Here is a 14,284-nt window from a genome sequence, read left to right on the forward strand (position 1 = left end):
CTCTTGTTTGCTCACTGCATTCACTTGATACATGTTTTTTGCCAAATAACCAATTAAAAAAAATTACGGGCATTGCTTAGTTATAGAAACAACAGGTCACCTTTCATGGCTGTGCAAAAATGCAGAAAAGTACAAACGAGACGCGCGCCCTCAGCTCTGAGACAGGGCACCCTTTGTTAGCGCCTGTTCTATTTCAATTCCACTTCTATTAGGTGTAATTTTTATGTACTTGTAATACTTGTACTTACTCATATAGTTGTGAGTATGAAACGAAATTGAATGTAGAAAGCCACGCCCTTACCCACTGCCATTCTCCCTCCATCCCCACGCCGACGGGGCGGGTAGAATATAAGCCGCCTCAGGGAGGAATTGCGGTCACAGCACCTGGAGTGTCCCAGGCGCCTTGGACGAGTGGGCTCATTGCTCAGTTATTTGCTGAGCACCTGCAATGAAAGAATGGCTTGCCTCACAGTGATTAAGTTGTGGGAGGGCCTTTTCTTTGGGGTGTCCTCGGTTTTGGGGGCCTGAAGGCATTTTTTTTCTAGAGCTGCTTAGTGTCTTCAGAGGAAAAGCCTCAATCTTGTGACTGGCGTGGAGAGGAGGAGGGGGGGCGATATGGCTGGCTGAGGATTCTGTCTCTTTTTTTCCAAACTATTTCATTTAAAAAAATGTATATTTTTATTGATTTTGGAGAGAGGAAGGGAGAGGGAGAGAGAGAGAGAAACATCAATGATGAGAGAGTCATTGATTGGCTGCCTCCTGCACTCCCCCGGCTGGGGCTCGACCTCGAATCCCCAACATGTGCCCTGAGCGGGAACTGAACTGGTGACCTCTTGGTTCATGGGTCGATGCTCAACCACTGAGTAAGACCAGCTGGATTTCCTTTCTTTTTGAAAAAAAATTAGGGAACATTTCACCAATGTGTGTGTCATCCTTGTGCAGAGAGCAGGCTGATCGTCTCTGTTCATTCCAGTTTTATACATTTGCCGCCGAGGTGAGCACTGGCCGCGGCGTCCACAGTCCATCTGTGAACTTCCACTAATTCCTCTCATCTCCCCGGGTTTGGGAGTGTTTGGGGTGACAAGGCTCCGATCCCTACCTTACTGCATGGGGAGGGGGCAGGCCTGAGGCTAGAACTGCTCTGTATCCAGACTCCGTTCTCTAAGTCACCAGACCTTTGTGTCCCCAGGGCCCGGGTGGTGTGGGCCCGGGTGGTGTGGGCCCGGGTGGTGTGGGTCTGGATGGTGTGGGCCCGGGTGGAGTGGCCCTCGGGGCCCCTGTGGGCGGGGAGGGCTGTGTCCTTTCCCCGCAGCCCCCGGCAGGCGCTGAGCTGTGACCCACCCACCCACTGCCTTGGCTGCTGCTGCGTCTCCATCCACCCTTGGTTTTCAAAACATGATGTTTCGCTTCTCTTCCTTGGTAACTCTCATCCCTGTGAAAAACCCCTTCTTGCCACTCTGGCAGACCTCTGGGAGACAGACGAGAGAAGCGGGCTCCGCCACATACACCAAATTCTCTGGGTTCTCGTTTATTCTGAAGACCCGGGGCCGGGGGAGCAGGAGTAACCCCTTTCACGCCTGATTTTGTTTCACTCGTGTTTACCTTTTTCCTGTTCTGCGCAGTCGTGTAACTGCCCCATCCTCTGGAAGGAAGGGCGAAAGAGAAAGCTCCCCCAGCCGCCCTCAGACCCGGCTCCTTCAGAGAAACCACAGGCCCGGCTGGTGTGGCTCAGTGGTTGGGCATCATCTCATGCACCTCGAGGTTGCTGGTTCGAGTCCCGGTCAGGGCACACGCCCAGGTTTGGGGCCCGATCCCCAGGAGGGGGCGTGCAGGAGGCAGCCGATCAATGACTCTCTCATCACTGTTTCCCTCCCCCTCTCCCTTCCTCTCTCTGAAATAAAGATATATTTAAAAAGCGCACAAGAAACCCAGCTGGGTGGTTCTGCAAGGAGGAAGCTGAATTTAAAAACAAAAATTCAAGAACAAGTCCCTGGTTTGAGAATGGCAGCAGATGGGGTGGATTTAAAAGCTCCATGCTCATTTTAGCGACTAATCTGGCTCATGGGTCAGAGAGGTGACCGGAGCCTCAACCTGGGGCAATATATCGACAATTACTTGTAAAGAAACCATCGCCTCTTCTTCACTTTGCAAATAATTTGATTTTATTTTCAGTTCTTTGGTATAGTTTGCTAAAGATGTGAATCACGTATTTCAGAGAGATTTTAAATTCTCTCAATGATGCGCAAAGTATAAATCTCGCAGGGACAGACCTGGGAAACACGCAAGCCAGTGGACGTCCCTGCTGTTCCAATTCTAAAATGTTGAGCCCAACCCGTGTAGCTGAGCGAACACAGACGGCGAGGAAACACGGACCCTCAATGCAGTTTCACACACGCTTACCCGGCCCCCCGACACCCGGCGTGGACACTGCCTCCGCTCCTTTCACGTGTGTTTGGTTTGTTCCCAGCTGGTCTTTACAAGAAAGACTTTTATAGTCTCTTCTGCACTGGGACACATTTTATCATTGCCACCTGACTTGCCAGGACCTCCCCCCCCAAAACCAACAACAACAAATTAAAGGGAAGGTACCCGCCAAGCGCCTGGACCTGTTACTGTCTCCCACGCCGCGAGACTGATGCACAGCACCAGCGACGCAAGGCCTGGACAGTGCTCATCTGTCACAAAGCTTTGGGCCTCTTTAAGAAACAGCAGCATCTCTCCCTCATTATGACAATCGCAAGCTCCGTGTGGAAAATTTGCAAAATGAAATAAAAATGCAGTTTTCAGTTGACTACCTAGAGGTAGTCATTTTATAAAATGATAGTTTGTAAAAATAAAATTGGATCATTCTGCAAATGGAGTTTTGCATCCTGATATTTTAAAAAATAGCTCATGTAGTTCTTTTTAAAAAAAATATGTTTTTATTGCTTTTAGAGAGAAAGGAAGAGAGAGAGAGAGATAGAAACATTAACATGGACCAGCTGCCTCCTTCACGCCCCCTGCTGGGGATCGAGCTGCAACCCGGCCTGTGCCCTGATGGGGAATTGAACCCGGGGCCTCCTGGTGCCTGGGTCGGCGCTCACCCACTGAGCCGCCCAGGCCAGGCCCATGCTGTTGTTCTGATAGGAGTAGACCTGTCCAGTCTGAACGGTTGCTGCGAAGACTGGATGAACTGTCCACCCAAGTCAAGGTCGCCTGAGAGGCTGGTGAGCGACATCCCCTCAGTGTGGTTTTCAGTGAGGAGCAGACATTTAGTGAGCACAGACCAGGACTAGCTGTTCACATCGTTGCCGAGCTGCAGTCTTTCTGCGCAGCAGCCTGGCTCTTGGACAGACGGGGCCGAGGGAAACCCTGACCAGCTCCCCGCCTGGTGGGAATTCCTGCACCATTCCGTTTCTGACCTGCTGGTAGCATTGGCTTACAGGGACCACACCTCCCAAGAGGCAGTGTCACTTACCAGGCTTCTCCACGGGCGTCCTCCTGGGTGTGCGACCTGGGCAGTGGCAAAGGGCCCACCTTCGGAAGCACCCACTCTCGGAAGGGTCCTGTGCTTGGTTTCGTGCTCCACACCCTGCCTCCCCCACAGAGACAACACACTCCCCTCGTGCTCGCTGTGAGTTCCACCGAAGCCCAGCATGGGGGTCCCCGGGAATCCTGTGCTCACAGGGAACGAATGCAGAGAGGACAGACTGACACACGCATCGTGGGTCTCTCTCCTTTCCAGTGTGCTCCACTGTCCCGTCGGACTCCACTTACGAAACACAAGCCCAGATAAAATTTTTAAGGACTTCATGCTGGGTCCCTGCTTGGAGCCAGTTGGGCCCTGGGGCCCCTCGAATGGGAGCTTTACTTGAGTATCAGCCGCCTACTTGACCTCTCCACTTGGAGACCTCCAGGGCATCTCACCTCGATGTATCCTGAGATGAAACCCCGATCTTCCCATCCACAGCCACTCTGCGCAAGCACAGCGCCCCTGGCTCAGGGTGGCACCGTCCCCTACCCAGCTGCAAAAGCCAGAAACCTTGATAGTTCTCCCCCATCTTTCGTGCAGCTAATTCCTAATCTTTCAGGCCCCAGCTTAATGCTTTAAGACCCTATTGACTGCCAAGCTAGGTCTGTCTTTCTTGGTTCTTAAACTGTCCCGCAGCCTGGCCCAGGTGGCTCAGCTGGTTGAGCATCCGCCTGTGCACCAGAAGGTAGCGGGTTCGATTCCTGGACAGGGCACATGCCCAGGTCACGGGGCTCAATCCCCAGTAGGGGGCGTGCGGGAGGGAGCCCGTCAATGTTTCTCTCTCCCTTTTCCTACCTCTCTCTAAAATCAATAAAAACATAATTTAAAAAAATTGTCCTGCACCTCTTATGCGCACCGCTGATTAAGTTAATTAATTACGAGTTCGTCGGGTGGTTGTTTGCGTTTCCGTCTCTCCTGTATTAGAATGTGGATGCCGCAGGGGCCGAGAACGGGTGAGCTTGCTCACCGTGGCATCCCGGCTCCCGTGCCCGGCCTGGTACCGGCGCTGAGCAGGCACTCGGGAGGTTTCAACGCGAGTAACAGGCAGGGCGTGGCCGTCAGGGCTGTCTGAGCATCGCAGGGGCTCCTCAGTGGGACCACCCGCCCCTGCCTACCCGGCGACACAGATACACCGACAGTGCGAGATTCCACCCGTCCTCTCGAAATCTAAGTGGCCCCCCGAGATAGGAGATTTTCATTCCCACCTTCAATTTATTTGATTTATTATGTCTCACCTGTAAGCCCAGAGGGACGCCCACCTGCCATTAGTGTAGACGCTGCGGCGGCGATGGCCAGAGCTCTCCAGTACCTTCCCCTGTTCATCCTCCTGGGAACACGGATGAGTGCCCCCCCCCATGACCGGGCATGAGTGGGTCTGGCTGTGTTCTGTCCCACGGGTGGGGTGTGTGTGTGACGTCAGCACTTCCTCTCAGCACAAACACAGCTCCTTCTCTTCCCACGACAAGCTTGGCGGCTGCGTGTCGAGTCCGAAAATGCCACGGGTGGGGAAGCCGGGTCCTCGGGCCCCCCTCGGAGGAGACCAGCCAGCTCCGATTGGGCTGCGACATGAAGAAACGTGTGCTGTGTGGAGCTTCTGACGTTTGAGAACTGGTACAGCAAGGAAGCTACCAGGACGGACACACAGCTGGTGCTTCGAAAGGCCGAAATAACAGAACCTGACGTACGATGTCGACCTGGAGTCAGGTGGCGAGGACACGGGGCTCTGCGCCCGACGGTGGGAACATTTAGTAACGTTATTAGCTGCACCGCTGGAGGTAGAGTGCAAGCCTCATGATCTGGCAGCTCGCGCGAAAGCGACTGGAAGGAAATCAAAGCGCTAATGTGTGTTTGCTACAGTTGGCTGTGTTGGCAGCTGTTAAAAGACAGAGAAGCGCTCAGGAGAGATCTGGCTCGTCTGTAAACAGAAAGTCCAGAAACTTGGGTCGGGGAAGGCTTGGAAAGTCCAACTGCCCTGGAACACGAACAGCGGGAAGTAAGACAGCGACCCAAAAGCCTTTGAGCTGCGAAGCGGGGTCAGGCCTCAGCCCGTGGGGGGGCTCAGACTGAGGAGCCGGTTTCCACTCTTAAGCGGATGTAGGAGGTGAGGCCACGAGGAGGTAAAAAGGAAATGCTAGGGGCGTGCTTACCGCTGCATCGCACCCTTTGGCAACACGTAGCTCAGAAGCTTTCTGAGTTTTTGTAGGAATTATTTTGCCAAAAAAGTACAAACCGAATTTAAGAAGTCCTTGACTGGGTTGCGGGCAGAGAGTGGGACCCAAAGCTATGTAGATGTGATGAAGGGATAACTCCCCTGATAAGGGGGCATCACGTAAAGGAAGGATTCCTAAGAGGAAAGACCTGGGGGTCTCAGAAACACAGGCCTTGCAGCTCCCCCCAGCGAGAAGCACCAGCGTCTGCCTAGGGTTCCCCCAGACCCAGGCAGGGGCGCTTGGCAATGCCTGTACCTCAGGATCTGAGGGTCCTCGTGGCCCAGGGGCTGGCGTGTCTCTGTTCCTTTCCCAGTGGCGATGTTTATGGCAGATGTCCTGTCCTTGCATAGTGAGTGAGAGGAAGGCAGCCCTGTGTCTGTCCCATTTCTAGGTTGGGCCACCCAGGGCGGGCAAGTGGGGCCTGATGGAGTGGAATTGCTAGGAGGTCCTGACCCCCCGAATTGGAAGCAGTGATTGGAGAACTCTGACGACCTCCCCGGGAGGACCAGAGTGTTCTGGGCACTGGAAGAAGAGCCAGGTGCCAGGGTGAGTGAGTGTGGGGGGGTCTCTGTGCCTTTCCAGAGCACACGGCGAAACGCCTCCCCACAGACACCCTGGCGTTAGTGGGGCTATGTCCCCCACTCCCCGTTAATGGCTCATTCCTCAAAATCTGTCACTCAAGCTTAATCACTCCTTGTTCCCTTAGGCTACAAACTTGGAGGCCCCGCTTTGAAGGCGGCGCAAAGATGGAAGGAGCCCGAGTCCCTAAGTCCCTTCTTGGCTCCGCGACCTGCCTTGGATGCGGGACAGTGAGAGGTGGACTTGTGTTCCTGGCCAGCGAGATTCTGTGTTTTTCTGTTTCAGAAATTCGCCCAAGTGTAGTGCTCAGTGACAGTGGGGGCAGACATGTCACAATCTGGGTGCCAGGCTACACAGCCCAGGGAGTGGGCCCAGCTGAGGGGCAGATCCCATGGGGGGGCTGCCCTTGTCTCCCTGCACCCACACCTGGGTCTGCGAGTCTCCCATCGTCCTGGGTCTGCAGGCCCAGCACCTCTGGTGGTTCTTTCCCCAGCTGCCTCCTTTCCATGCACCCACCACCCCGCATCCAGGCCGACACAGCCCCCCCTCCCTGCAGAGCCCAGGACCCTCTGGGCCCAGCACCAGCAGGTGGCGCTGCTGCCGAGCGGCCGGGAGCCGGAGCCGCGCGCCCAGGGCCCGCCCGCAGCCGTCGCGGGCGCCGCGTCCTCCACGCGCGGCGTCTCCTGTGCCAGTCGGGCCTGGGCAGAGCCCGTCACGCCGCGCCCGCGAGTGCCCTGGCCCGGCCGGCGGGAGCTCGGAGGGCTCGCCCTCCCGCCCCGGCTCTGCCCCGCCCGGCCCGAGGCGCGCTCGCTCCCGGCTCCCCGCTCCCCGCTCCCGCTCCGGGGTGACGCGCGCTCCGCCCCCCGACACCCGCGTCCTCAGTCGCCAGCGGACCCCAGCGGCCGCCTCCGGGGTCGGGGGTCACAGCCTCAGCCGCGTTTGCGCGCCTGCTGGTTCGCGCGCCTCCCTCCGGGCGCCCCCCGTCGCCCGCCCTGCGCCGCGCACCCCGGTCTCCGCGCACCTGCGGGGGTCCGCCCGCCTCCGCCCTGCAGCCGGTGACCTAAGAAAACGGGGCTTGGCCGTGCTGCCCTGGGCTTAAACCATTTTACACGATCCTCCCGCCGCCGGCGCAAGCGGGTGGGCGCGCGTCCCGGGCAGGGCGCGCCTTGGCCTCGGGGTGCCCGAGCGCCCTCCCCGCTTTCCTGCCCCACTTCTTTCTTTTTTCCGGCTCCTGGAAACCTCCGGGTTGTCCCTGCTCCAGGTCGCTGCTGCCCTGGAGCGTCTCACCCACAGTTCATGCGGCGTCGGAGCTTGCGCCCCAGGGTGGCCCCTGTGCGCACCCCCGTGAGGGAGTCCTGACCCCCACCCGGCGCAGGTGGGACCCCGTGCAGCCCGCCCTCCCCTGGGGAGCCCTAGGGCCACCGCGTTTCTAGCCTGCCCCCTGCTGGACGGGAGCCCCCTGCTGGCCTCGCCGCCTGCGGGGTGAGAGCCAAGGATGCCCGGCTGGGGGCGCCCGGGCCAGTGCCCTGCGCACGGTGGGCGCCGACCAGCCCCCCCGACTGAGGACAGGGGCCCTCCCAGCTGGTGTTTGCACCGACGTGGCTTTCGCACCGCGCGAGTCTCTATAGAGGATATTCGCCCACGTCTTTTAAGGTTCATTGAAAAATAGTGAAATGAAAACATTCGTCTTAGTAATTTGATTTGGCACCGAGTTTTCTCCCAAATTGCCCCAGCTCTTTCCTTTGCTCTGATGATGACAAATCTGGCTGCAAAGTGCTCCTAGATAATATTTTAATTAAAACCAGCTGAACACACACTGTACTGTACCCCTTCAGCAACCAGGAGGGAGATGCGGAGAAACGGAGGATCTGGAAATGAAGCCCCGAGAAATATTAGGAGAGGAAACAGAGGGTAATTATATCACCCGCTCAACCCTGCTGAAGACCCAGGAATGACGGCATCTATGAATATTCAGAGTACGTTTCTATTCCAAAAATTCTATGAGTCACGACAGCGGTGCTCCTTACTTACACAATGGATCTCCTTTACTTTTTGGAAAATGCGGTATTTATTTTACTTAAGGAAAGAGAAAGCACATAAGAATAAGCCCAAATATAAATGGCGATGTTTCAGAAGCTGCATAGTTTTATTGATTTCAAATGATTTTGCAGTATTCATATCACGACTCACCCCTCTACCTACCCTTTCCGTCCTATAGAAACAATAACATACCTCCAGGTCACAGAGTGCTCAGTCTTGGGTGGTTGTGGTCCACGAGGGGGTGAAGTTTGAACTGGGGTAAGTAGAGCCGACTGGATTTGTGGTCCGAGGTCCCAGGCAGGGGAAGCAATGATCAGTGGGTCCCCTCGCTCCATAGCTTGAGCTCAGTCCAGGCTACGGAGACCCTACTCATGGTGAGATGGTGACCGAAACAATCATGTCACACACACGGGGGTCATTTACCGGGAATCCCTCTCCTGTCCTTGAAGACAATTATTTTCACAGATGGTAGATAAGGTCCTAGGGAATGTTTCATGAGTGTCCTGGTGGGTGCGAGGCAGGTGGGGCAGGTGGCCTAGGCTGTGATTTGCTGGTTATCAATTTATCGACCCAGCTCCAAATTCACCCTTCATGACTCAATACTCACCCGTGAGAACGGAGATGGGCCTCTTTAATAGCTTCTCTTTGCCAGCTGGTCCGATGTCAGAAGGTGCTGAGAGACACTAAAGAAAAAGGGGTTTCCTCTCTGGCTCTCGGGGCTCCTGTGTGAGGCTCCTGGGGAGCAAGTGTCTTCTCGTTTCTGATTAGCGGTCGGCTTCTCCAGGGTTAAGTGTGCACACGGTACGCTTTCTCCAGCGTTTGGGGGCAGCTTGCTTCCTGCAGCTCTCGACATGGGCCGTACCTGTGAGGCCAGGATGGTCCCCCCCAGGTTGCTGCTCCTGGCACCCTCACTTAGCCCCATAGACTGGGGCTGGTTCAGCGACTGTGGGAACCCAACAAAAGTCTGCACCACCTGGTGGGTGCAGACCCACTTTCTTCTTTGAGCTCCAGTGCCCCTTCTAAGTGTGCCTGTCTTAGGGTGCTCTCCCGCAGCTCTAGGGTGCCCTGGAGAGCTCTCTTTCTATCTCTACAGCTGCTCTCCTGTCCTGTTTCCTTAAAAAAAAAAAAAGTAGCTCATCTATTTTACATTGAACTTTGTTAAAATCGCTGTGCTTCGCATGTCGCGGTTGGACCCAGACTATCAAGATACCTCAGTGCGAAAGGAGACAGAATCCTGACCCGGGGAGAGGTGAGCCCAGGCTAACAGGTGAGGAGCCGGCAGCTGCAGACAGACCTTCGCGAGGTTTGCTGCCGATGGAGCCTTCAGTGACGTTATAGCTGAAGGACGATGGGGGGGGGGGGTCCAGGGAAGGCTTTTATTTTAGTAGAAGAAACAAGATGATATTTGTATGTTGTGGGGACGATGCTTTAAAGAAGTAGACACTTTATGAGACATGTTCTTAGTGGGCTTTGGCCTTTGGGAAAAAAGAGAAGCTAACAGAGTATTTCTGACGCCCTTGAGGCAATGACCCCAGAAAGGATCACACACTTAAAATTGGCGGGGGTGGGGCTGGGGGGGGAGAAAAAAATAGCTGATGCCTTAAAGTCATTACCCCAGACCCTAACATTAAATCTGCCCACCTCTGTCCTCTTTCAGCGTTGCCACCCTCGTCTCTCCTTGACGCTGACCTGTCCTCTCTCCCAGGCTATTTCCTCCCCACCCCAGCCTGTCCCTGGGCCCCTCCATATGCCACGTGGCTTCCATCCAGCTGTCAGGGAAATTGTTTTAATCCTTAAATGCAATTATGTCGCTCTTTCTGGTTGAGTGAGTCACTTCTTATTACTTGTGAAATAAACCCAGTACCACCGCATCCAAGGCCCCTGAGGATACTGACCCGCAGCTGACCAGCTCTCCTGTTTCTCTCACACTACAGATCCCCTGGGTTACAAAACTTTAGCCCAGTTGGCACTGTTGCAACAAGCCAAGTTCTTGCTCAACGTGACTGTGCATCAGAAATCTCTGTGTGGGATGAGCTCCTTCACCAGCTTCTCCCTAGGATCTCCCTCCCCGCCCAGCCCTCTGTCATAGCTCGCTCTCTACTTCATTCACAGAGGTTGTCGTCTTCGGTCATTGTTTATTGGCTTACTTAGTTCTTTAGTTCGTTACCCAACTAGACGGTAAGAGTCCTCTGGACTTGGATGACCCTAGTGTACTCAGCATTCAACTACTGCGGGCACATAGTAGGTTTACAGTGAGTGCTTTTGGAATGATAAATTGCATTTTATACCCATAATATTATCATAGGACTTTTGTTTTGAACAAGGTCAATATCATGATTATGATTATGATGGATGTAATCATAGATGGTTTCCTTTTACATTTTTAGAGCCTTTTGGATTTTTGACTCAGGATTTTGGCCAGACCTGTCCCAATAATCAACCTTATATGCTATTTGTCTCCATGACTTCATCAGTGTAGTTAGTCATTCTGACATTTAATAATCAATAGTGCTATTGCTAATCACCGCATTCAGCATGATTTGGACGGGTGGTGACTGGAAGCCAACACTTAGCAGTATTGTTTTTCCGTCATTCTCACACCTGATATAATTATATATTTGAAGTAGAAATTGGGTTTGTTGTGGTAGCAGAAATAGTCTCACTGGCAGCAGTTATTTCCCATAAGGTTTGTGTAAGTACAAACCCTACACTCTGTTCTCCATTTTTTCTGCTCCATGGTGTAATACTTCTCTGTTAATGTTGAAAATGCATTCCAGTTACATTAAAAATCCACCCAGCTCTACACACTGTTAGGAGCTTAGTGAAGGTCTGTGGGCTGAGGCCAAGGATGGTGACAAAGAAAACTAAAAGTCCCAGTAGTTTAGTTTAAAATAGAGAGTCACACCCAGTCTGTAGCTGTAAGTCAGAGACCCCTTGTAAGAATTAGTTTTGCAGAGAAGCTGGTCTTTCTTCAGGGTTGACTGACTGCAGCATTTATACTGTGGAGAGCCTGTGCTCTCTGTGGGCAGGTAGGGGTTACAGCTGTTTGAGAAGAACTTACCCATTTTCCACTAAAATCCTTGACAAGTTTGGATCCTTGTGGGTTTAAATTTCCCTAAGGATAGAAGGCACGTCAGAGGCTGGCGGGTTCTTATCTATTGGGTATGACTGCAATGGCAACTTGGTAAAAAGTCAACCCAGTTTCCTCCACCGTGCAAATGCTTTACAATATGTCAATGAAAAATTAAAGAATGACATTTTAGAGTATTAACGGCATGACACAATGTACACAGAAAGATGGAAACACACCAAAATGTTCAGTTTACTTGGGGTGGAGGTGATAAAGTGGGCACAGTTGTGTAATCAAACCCTAGATTCAGCTGCCACAAAAGCCAAACTTGTGAGACAGGTGCTGGTGAAAAAGGAAAGAGGTTTATTCAAGTGTCGGCAACCTGAGAAGATGGGATACTCTTGTCTAAAGTCCATCTCAACATCTCAGTGCAGGCAGAAGTTTTTATGAGGAGGAAGAGGGAAAGCAGAACAAAGAGGCCAAGAGGAGGGAGTTGAAAAGTTCTCTATGTGCAGGCAGCACAGTCCATTCTGATAAGGACCTCAAAACTGGACAAACTGGTCTGGTGTGTGGCATCCTGGTCTTCATTATCCTGGCTTTATGGTTGAAGGTCAATAAATCTCCTGGAACTGGGATGACTGAAGGTTGGAGTCTGCATCTTCTGAAGTGAGTTTCTAGGATTCTTACACAAACATGCTGTTTATCTGCAAGCTACATATTAGTCAGAATCAGCATTTACAGAAACAATGTCTAAAGAATGGTGCGTGTGTGGGGGGGTTACAATTCCCCACTGTTACAGTTGGCGTTTGAACTTCTAACTCAATGCATTTCAATAGTCTTATAATCAACTCCATATGAGTAACAACAATATGGCAGAAGATTAAATAAGTCAGTAAAAGGGTAGTTTATGTTTCTAAAAATATATTTGTATTTATTTAAGACCTTTTAAAATTAAAAAAAACAAGGTAATAGAACTTTAAACTTATAAATTTGTTTTCTTGATTTTTTTTCCTTTCAGGATGAATTGTGTGATTAGTTTTTAGGTTTCTGTGTTTGGGATACTTGTATCTCTGTGCTGGTCATGTGATATTTTGGAACAAGGTCACAGACAGATGCTGACAGAAAAAATCCAGGGATAAGTTATTCCTACTGGTTCCATGTGGGAGAGAAGGGTAATTTTTAAAAACATTAACATCTACCCAGCCGGGCGTGGCTCAGCAGTTGAGCATCGACCTAGGATCCAGGTCACAGTTTGATTCCTGGTCAGGGCACATGCCCAGGTTGCGGGCTCGATCCCCAGTAGGGGGCATGCAGGAGGCAGCTGATCAATGACTCTCTTATCATTGATGTTTCTATCTCTCTCTCTCCTTCTCCCTTCTTCTCTCTGAAATCAATAAAGATGTATTAAAAAAAACCAACACACAACATTAACATCTATGATAGCTTAGAACAAGCTTCCTGTCTCAAAATGCATTTTAAAAAATTACACCATGCAGTCGAAAACTGACATTTTATTACTTAATCATGTCCTATTTTTGGTGGTGTGCTGAGGGGAAGCACTATCATCCACATTTTCTCAGTATTGAAGGCATTAAAGTGGTAGAATCATAGAATTGGGAGGTACTTTTGGAATCATTTTGTCAAATGCACTTATTTTACAGAACAGGAACTGAAGGTCCAGAGTGGCGGTGGCCAACCCGTGCCACGGCCCTGGGGACAGGCACAACTCTCCCACCCCAACCACCCTCTTTAGGAGAGTCAGCCTCACACATTTCCACTTAACTAATTAGCGGAGAGAATCACACACCTCAGATTACGGAATTCACTCCTATTCCCTCATCCCAGGTGCTTGTTGACTGCTTCCTTCCACTCCCCCCAGCTCTGCTTCCTGCTGCTCCTCGACTCTGTCCCACTACAAGACACCTGTAGCTCTACCTGCAGAACTAGAAAAGCAGGTGGGAAAATGCAGGAAACACTTGTGGATGCTGGCCCAGTTATGTCCAAGTGACACCAGCATTAACCTGACACGTTTTTATGCTCGTAGTTATTTTGCTGCGTAATTACCACAAGTAACAACTTAATGGGGGAAAATAGAATGGGGACACCTAGGAGTAAGGTTTCCCTCTTGTACGTTAGCATGTGCTGTACGTGTCTTTGAGACTTCTTAGTAAAAAATGAGCTGCGTTGACAGCTATCTTCCTCAAAGGGTAGTTTTTGGAGTTTTGCTCACTGAACACCAAACTCTTGACTCTAAGAGTTGAGGAGTTGGGCCATTCAGGTAGTTATTTGTATTGTAAGTATTTTAAATTTTTTGGTATATTTTGATATTTTAAAACCACCTTTCTGGCTGGAGAGAGACTGCCTTTCCCTGGACTATCCAATTCTTAGAGAAGGCAGAGGCCCCAGCCCAGAGCATGTTTCTGAAATCCAGAGCCAGCCCCCTCCGTCTGGCCCATTCATCTCAGGAGGCCATTTCCCTCTGCCCTTATCACCCCAGGGCCAGGTGCAGCTGACTTGGGGCCACCTTTGTAGCTTCGAGCCCACCAAAATGATTCAGCCAACCAGTCCCAGGCTCTCCAACCTGCCTTGCCTTTCTGGCAAAAACCCAATAAAGGCCATGACCTAAAGCTTCTCCTTACTCCTGCCTTCTGCCTCCTGACACCCAGGTGGCTTTGTAACTGGATCCCTGAATGGTTTCTCTTGAGTCCACCTGCCTGCAGCGGCCCAAAGAAATGCACAAGCAGGAGTGTGCAGTCTAGGAAGGAAAGAATTTACTATTGAATCAGCGAATTCGGAGGCGGGGAGCTGGTGCTCCTCATGGCATATAGGTTACAGATTACATGGGGAAAAGTCACAAGACACTGTGGGTTAAGG

General features: G+C 51.9%; 1 non-coding gene across 1 annotated transcript; it reads right to left on the bottom strand.

Moving 5' to 3' along the window:
* Positions 1-897: 897 nt before the first annotated feature.
* LOC148092311 (U6 spliceosomal RNA) lies at positions 898-1,001 on the bottom strand. The gene has a single exon (XR_015715250.1). It is a non-coding gene; the product is annotated as a U6 spliceosomal RNA (small nuclear RNA).
* Positions 1,002-14,284: the final 13,283 nt, after the last annotated feature.

The sequence above is a fragment of the Miniopterus natalensis genome, chromosome 10, assembly GCF_054644295.1.
Source record: "Miniopterus natalensis isolate mMinNat1 chromosome 10, mMinNat1.hap1, whole genome shotgun sequence".
In the NCBI taxonomy this organism is placed as follows: Eukaryota; Metazoa; Chordata; class Mammalia; order Chiroptera; family Miniopteridae; genus Miniopterus; species Miniopterus natalensis.